Genomic DNA, 8,102 nt, shown 5'->3' on the forward strand with positions numbered 1-8,102 from the left:
AAACTGGATACCCATCTTTTTCTTTATCTGGTGCCACATTTGAATTTTCTGACCCAAAACAGTATTTTTAAGCAGAAAATGGTGTGATTTCTTCTTGCGACTATTAAGCCAGATTTAAAAATCCAGGGATGGTTTCCCCACTGATTCAGACTCAAGGATGTACCAAGGTTCCAAACAAGAAAAGGGGTTCTTGTAGTTTGTATTCATGAACCGCCATATTAGCATAACAGCAATGTTTGATTATTGGATAATTCAAGCCGCCCTGGGACAGAATGTTTGCACTGATTCTCACTTTCTTTACAATAGCCACTCCTCTTTTCTTCATATCAGTCATGGAAGCATGAATGACTATAGGAAACTTAATGCCATCCCATTTCTGCTCTTTTATTTTTCGTGTAGAAATCCCAGTTATATGTTTTCTTTGATCAGCGTATTATATACAAACCCGTATTTTTTGTAGCATATAAACCTTGAGTATTATCTGATAGGAACTTAAACATTATACATATATAAGGCAAACAGGAACCCTCACTTGTCTCCATTGATACTCACCCAATCCAATTACAAAAAGACATAAAAGCACCGCAACATAAAAATACCTATTTGTAGCTACAAAAGCTTTAAATAAATCGAAAACTGAGCAACTACAAATGGAATTTTTAACAGGCCTACAGGTACAGAGGGAAAAAACACCTTTGGGCTCAAAATAATAATTCTAATGATTATAGAGTATCATCCATAATAATGTGACCTGTATTGGATTTAAGTACACTATATTGTGTTACAAAAATTGACCTGTGCTAATAATAGATGGTGCAGAATTAGTATCCATAAACACCAAGATTTATACATGTAAAATAATAATAAAAAAATTCAAAACCGTAGAAACTTTGTAAACACATATAAATAAGTGGTATGGTTATAAGGTATCATTCCTAACATTGATATTTTAAATATGTAATATTATAATAGAAGGAAAATTGACCTGTGCAATATTGAAAGAGGCAGACTTTATACACCAAATTGTAAGAAGAAAAGAAAAACTGAAAAAACATACATATACTCTGACACACAACAGGCATAGCCACTGTGAAGAAGGGGGAGACCTCCTGCCACCTCGCAGCAGCCGCTGCAGAGAAGAGGGAGTTCCTGCTCTGTCGATGAGGCGTCATCCTTGTCATTATATTCACGCCCTCTAGCGCCCCTAGTGGAAATTACCTTGCCTTAAAAAGGGTGGTTACGTGCAAGCCACACTCAAGATGGCCGTGGGACTATTCCTCAGTACACGTTTCTGTTTTATTTCCTGTTGCAAACCCGGCTTGTTTATTCGTTGTTCCTGATTTCTGGTACCCTGACCTTGGTTAGTTCTTCGACTAATCCTACTCTCTGCCGTCCTAACCTTGGCGTGTCTGACCTTAAGCCTATATCTTGCTGTCCTGCCTGATATCGGTGTCTCCTCCTACGCTGTGTGTGACAAATTTACGCCAATGCCGGATTCCATAATGATCCATAGGCAACCTTGTTTAATACGGTCAGTTCAAGAATCTCTGACCTGACCTCACGTCGTTATAAAAGCGTGCTCCACCTGTGCCTCAGGGCACGATTATTGTGTATAGTGACTGACACATGCCTGAATTTGGCCCTGTGAAACCTAAACTTATATCCTCTGTTCGGAGACCTCTGAAAAGGTAATATCACTATTATCTTAACTCCTGCCTGATTTGGATTAGATCTGTGAATTATCTGAACTCCTGTCTGATCTGGATTTGAACTGTGGATAGAAATACCCATTGTGGATCAACCCCCATTGATGCTACTCTGGATTCCAACCTGTACCCCACAAGTTCTATTGACTTTCTGCTATTTTCTCTGTAAAGAGATTCTGAACTTACCTTGCCATTTCGGATCATTTGGAGATAATCAAATCAGTGATTTCATTTGACTTTACCTACCTGCCATATTAATCTGAACCTGTGTGCTCTGAGAGATTGCCTTATATTTCAAACCTGTTTTTCACCGCTGACAATAAATACGAAAGGATTCATTCATCTCATTATAGTGTTTTGCCAAATTTATTTCCACACAATATGGCTGACTAACCTGACGCTCAGCTCACACATGACAGCCAAATTATAAGCATATTAGTAAAAATATATATATTGTTTTATTTCAGGATGATAAGGGCTTTCTTCAGATACCATTTTTGATTCCTTTAAAAAAAATTATAAAATATGATGAACAATTGATGAAACTCTTTTAATCATCCAAAAAGCTAATGAAAAAAAAAACTCCTAAATAGATTGTACTAGAAATACCCAATGTTTTTATATTTTCTTTGCTTTTTTCTGCAAGTTACTGAGCAATAAGTACAAGTAGCATTTTGCTATTTCAAAACCATTTTTTTCCCAAATCTGGTCATTCTGCCCCATGTGCTATTTTGGGTATCTTTGAAGCCAGCCAAGGCAATTTCTAATGAGTTTAGAAATATCCAAAGTTTTTATGGGTTTTTTTGCTTTTTTCCGCAAGTTATGGGGCAATAAGTACAAGTAGCATTTTGCTATTTCAAAACCATTTTTTCCCCCAAATCTGGTCATTCTGCCCCATGTGCTATTTCGGGTATCTTTGAAGCTGGCCAAGCCCATTTACCCCATCAAACCATATATTTTTGAAAACTAGAAATATCCAAGGTATTTCAAATGCTAGTTTATTTAACCCTTTCCATGCATGAGATTCTACCACCAGCCTTTGTGGTAGTAATTTTTTTGTATTTGTTTCCACACAAATTGTATAAATTTATAGCTCCAGGTATACGTCGCTATCAAACAACACCCCAATATGTGTTCAGCAATATCTGCCAAGTACGGTGATACCCCAATGCATTGGTTTGTCTGGGGTTTGGGGACTAAAAGGCCGCATTTGGAAAGTGTGCTTTTTTCCGCCATTTTCGTCAGTTTGTGCCTATGCCCTATCTTTGAGCCCGGTCACGTTCATTTTTTTTAATTAGACACCCCTTCAGTTTTTGAAATGCTTTTACTTTAACTCTTTCCATGTCAAGATTTTTGGGAAGATACAGCGCTAATTTTAGCACTTGCTCATAATAATAGACTAAATTTTTTTAATTTTTTTTTTTTCATTTTGGACTTTTTTTTGCTTAACATTTCCAACTTTGTTATTTTTTTTTAAAGGACGCGCCATCATTTTGTGAGTGGCAAAATCACACGCAGTGGGGGTCGCATTCGGTGTCGCTGAATGCCTCATTATCGAGGCATTTCAGCATCCCTTTTAAAACGGGTATTGATGCCCCAGGGAGGGGCCAGACATGGCCCCTGATGCCGATCTCGGCGTTACTAAATGCCTCGACATTGAGGCATTACAGCAACACCGTTTAAGCGATGAAAGTGATCGTAGACCACTTTCTAAGCTTCATTAATGAAATGACGTGCCATGCACGTTATTGGCTGTTACCTGACCGTTTGTGTCTGACGTGCCTGGGCTGTCATTGGACATTAAGGGGTTAAATAGTGCAGAATTGTATTCAATAAATTCAATATGTGCCAAATTATAAGCATAATAGAAAAAAAGCAAACCCTCATGTATACACAAAATTTAGAAATGTGAATTCAGGCTATCATCACTTCTATAGTGCCCTAGTGAAAGTAAAATTAAATTAAAGTATTATTAAATAATGCAGAAACAGGTTATACTCCAGCATTAGATCATTAGAAGAAAAAAAATAGATTTTTTTTTTCAAACATTAAGTGAATTTTTGCTTAGCAGCCATTTGCTGACTTTCAGAAGATCTTCAAAAGTTACTGTGCTGTCATCCAAAGTAGAGGACTGCATTGGGATGCGGGTCCCGCCAAAAAACTAACAGGCGCGGGCGGTCTTGCTGGTGTTGCGGGTGGTCTCTTCTCTTGTTCCGTGACTCTGCCGTGTTCCAGGGCGGAACAAGAGAAGAGACGCTGTGAGGGAGCAACGCGAAGGCAGCCTTGTGGGACTGCGCGGGAAATCTGTAGATCAGGTAAAGGGGTGGGCGTGACTGACCACATATGTGATAACACAAAAGAATCCTACCACACCTTCCATAAACAACATAATGTTATAAATACTGTGGTGTATCATTTTAAAAGTGCAATCAAGGATCTCATCCTCAAAACAGGGAAACTCCTATAAACTTGTATACCTTATATGAAAAGAGTTCTACACAAGCCATTATATTAAAAAATATATTTTTACTGTACAAAAAATTTAAATATAAAAACATATACAGTATTTCATAATTTAGACAACAGAGGTTTCTAGGAAACTAATCAGAGCATATGGAGGAGCTATGGTTGCATATGCATAAAGTGCCTCAAGTGCATGTAAACAATAAATCAATCATAAACTGCTTAGTCATTCCAATATTATTGCCTATTACTCACTATGGAGTGCACCCATTGATTCTGTAAACATATAAAGGACTTATAACATTTTAAATAAATACATAAGTAATCCAAATAATCAAAAAGACGTCCTAAAAGTGCTGTAGTGCTTACATAAAATCACCAATGGAAAGAAATTATAAAAAAGCAGAAAAAGACAATTGCTCATTCAGGCCAGCAGGTGTCATAGTACCTAATTGTACAATCCACCTGCATTCCTTTTGAGCTAGAATTCTTTTAACATTACCTCCTCGTACTCCTGTGTTGATCCTTTCAATTCCCTTTACTTGTAGACTTGAGGGATCACAATTATGTGAGGTTTTAAAGTGATGTGGTATTGTTTTTAATATTGTCCAATGTGACGCATTTCTAGCCGCCAAGATGTGTCGTACGTGTTCTCGAGTGCGGATTCGTAATTCTCTTGATGTTAATCCTATATATATTTTAGGACATCCACAAGTTGCATAGTAGACCACATTTTTAGTACTACAGGATATATATTGGCGGATAGAATATTCGCGAGATCCGTCTGCTGATTTGAACGTATTGGCCCGAACTATATTCTTACATGCTACACAATCACCACAGGGATAACATCCTAACCGTGGATTTGTTGTTCCAAAAAATTGTTGATTTTTTGCTACATAGTGGCTTCTAACTAATAAATCTTTCAGGTTGTTACCTCTTCTTGCAGTAAAGGAAACCCCATCTGGGATCACAGACGCCAGAATCGGATCTGTTTTTAGGACTCTCCAATGTTTTCTTATAGCTTCTTGCATATGTTCCCACTGACAGTTATACGTTGATATAAATCTAGCTGTATTATCATGTTTATCCTTATTCCTCTTCTTTTGTTGGTTTTGTAAAAGATTTTGCCTTGATTATTTTTTTGCTCTTCTATAACCTATCTTAATGCATCTCTTGCTATAGCCTTGTTCAATAAATCTTTTTGTTAGATCTGTACTTTGATTTTCAAATTTAGTTTCTGTTGAACAAATTCTCCTCATCCAGAGAAATTGACCCACTGGTATTGCTCTAACTGTAGACCTAATATGGGCAGAATAAGCATGCAGCAACAAATTAGTTGATGTGGCTTTTCGAAAAACATCAAGTCTAGCATCATGTTGTCTTTCTATTTTAAGATCCAAAAAATCTACCTGTTGGTAACTGTAGATGTAGGTTAATTTTACATTGATGTCATTTATATTGAGGATCGTCATAAAGGATTCCAAATCAGACACTGATCCCTGCCAAATAAATAAAATGTTGTCAATATATCTCAACCAACGCCGTACATGGTTCACGTACTGTGCTCCGCCACACTGCAAAATGCTTCTCTCCCAAAATCCTAGGAAGAGATTTGCTTATGACGGGGCAGTGCATTGCAGTGCCTCTTTTCTGGAGATAAAATCCATCTTTAAATGTAAAGAAATTGTGACTCAAAACAAATTGTAATAACTGCAATATTAATTGATTGAGATCTGTGTCTAAATTACTACTTTCTAGATAGAACTGAACAGCTCTAAGTCCATCCGTATGTTTTTTTTTTTTTTTTAAATCGTTTTTATTGACATCTGTTGACCAAAACAAAGCATGTCGTACAACACATGAAGTGACGCAAGAGACAATGTCCAGCAGGGTTACATCAGCAAAACATGACGAAGCAAACAAATGTCTCAATAAAGCAGAGGAGCCGGGTACAACCGGCAGACATAAGTCACTTCAATCCTGACATGAGAGACGTATCAGACAGGGCATATCACAGATGTGGTTTTCACGTTTTTATACATAGAAATCAAAACAACAGAAATAAAAGAAATGCGAACCGGGAGCAGTAAAAAAAAAAAAAAAGAGATGAGAAGAGAGAAGAAAGGGAGGAGAAGTATAAGAGAAAAGAAAAGAAAGGAAACATAGAGGAAAAAGGGGGGACACGAGAGAAGGGGGGGAGCAAGGAGGAGTCGCACCGAACTCCCAGGGAGACCTGATGGAAGCTAAAGGTGTAATAGAGGCAACACCTGGTCCTTGTCAGCAAACTCCGTAAGCCATGGGTCCCAAATCGCCTCAAACCTGCGCATAGTGTCGTGAAGTTTCGCCGTGATCTTTTCCATAGTGATCATGTGCCATATATTGGAGTCGATTTCTCCCGCCGTAGGTGGGCGCCCCTTCCACCTGCGTGCTACTGCTTGTTTTACAGCCGCACAAATTCTATGTATCAGACTGTGGTTACATGAAGAAAGATCTGGAACATCCACATCCATCACCAGCAGCGCTACTTCAGGAGATTCCGGAATAGGAGAGTGTAAGGCCTGAGACAGCCGCTGAAAACAGTGGTGCCAGAGCGGCGCTATATATGGGCACGACCACCACGCATGAATATAAGAGCCCGTCTCCCCACAGCCACGAAAGCACCGACGATCACCCCCAGGGCCCATGTGAGATAGCTTCGCAGGCGAGAGGTACCACCGTGCTACCACTTTGTAGAGACGTTCTTTAACCATAGTGTTGATGGTAATTTTATGCATAGACTCAGCAGCATCGTCCCAAGCCTCGACCGAGAACTCCCTATGCAGATCCAGATGCCAACTCTGCCTATACGTAGGGGAAGAGCCGAATTTAACGGCCAAAAAATGGTCGTAATGGGAGGAAATGGAGTGGTGTAGACGTTTACGCACTAAAAATCTCCGTTCAAACAGTGTCTGGTCACCCACGTACCCCCGCTCAAGTAAGGTCAGCATAAAGTGTCGGAGTTGTAAGTAGCGGAACAATTCCCGGGGCGGGATGTGTTTGGTGTCACGTAGGGTCTGGTACGAAATCACCTTGCCTTGGTGTATCAACTGGCCCGCTCTACCAAGTCCCGCTTCTATCCACCAGGCGAATTTAGTTGGTGTAAGTCCCTCTGGAAAGGCTGGATTATGTATTATGGGGGTCAAGGAAGACGAGCGTTCTGTAAGACGTAATTTGTGTTTATATGTGGACCAAATGCGGTAAGATGCTTTCATGGTCACGAGAGCGTTTGAGTTCTGGAAGTTCAAAGTGTCAGTCCAGAGAATCAGTTGCAGTTGATGGTGTGAAAGGCAACCGCGTTCAATATCCACCCACGGCAAGACTCCCTCAGGAAAGGACCAGGCTTCCAACTGGGAAACCCTTGCAGCTAAATAGTAGAGATAAAGATGCGGTACAGCCAGGCCCCCCTTGCGTTTGGGCATGTACAACGTCCTCCTCTGGACACGCGCTCGTTTGGAATTCCAGATAAAGGTGAGTATATGTGATTGGAAAGCGTCAATATCCGATTTCTTAATTGGCACAGGAAGAGCACGGAACAGATAGAGCAGTCGAGATAATGTGTTCATCTTTATGGCGTAGATTCGGCCCAGCCAAGAGATGGGATATTGGGACCACTGCGCTAGTTCTTTACGAAGCGTAGACAGAAGAGGAGGATAATTAGATTGATACAAAGTAGACGGGTCATTCGTAATGTTGATACCCAAATACCGGATATGAGACTGGCGCCACACAAACTTAAAAGCAGCTCCAATCCTCCGTACTAGGTCGTCTGACACAGTAACATTCAACGCTTCACATTTTGCATCATTGATTTTATAGCCGGAGATCTGGGAGAATTCACTGAGTTGAGAATAAAGGTTAGGAAGAGAGATCAAAGGATTCGTTAAAGTGAGA

This window comes from Spea bombifrons, chromosome 2 (genome assembly GCF_027358695.1).
Source record: "Spea bombifrons isolate aSpeBom1 chromosome 2, aSpeBom1.2.pri, whole genome shotgun sequence".
NCBI lineage: Eukaryota > Metazoa > Chordata > Amphibia > Anura > Pelobatidae > Spea > Spea bombifrons.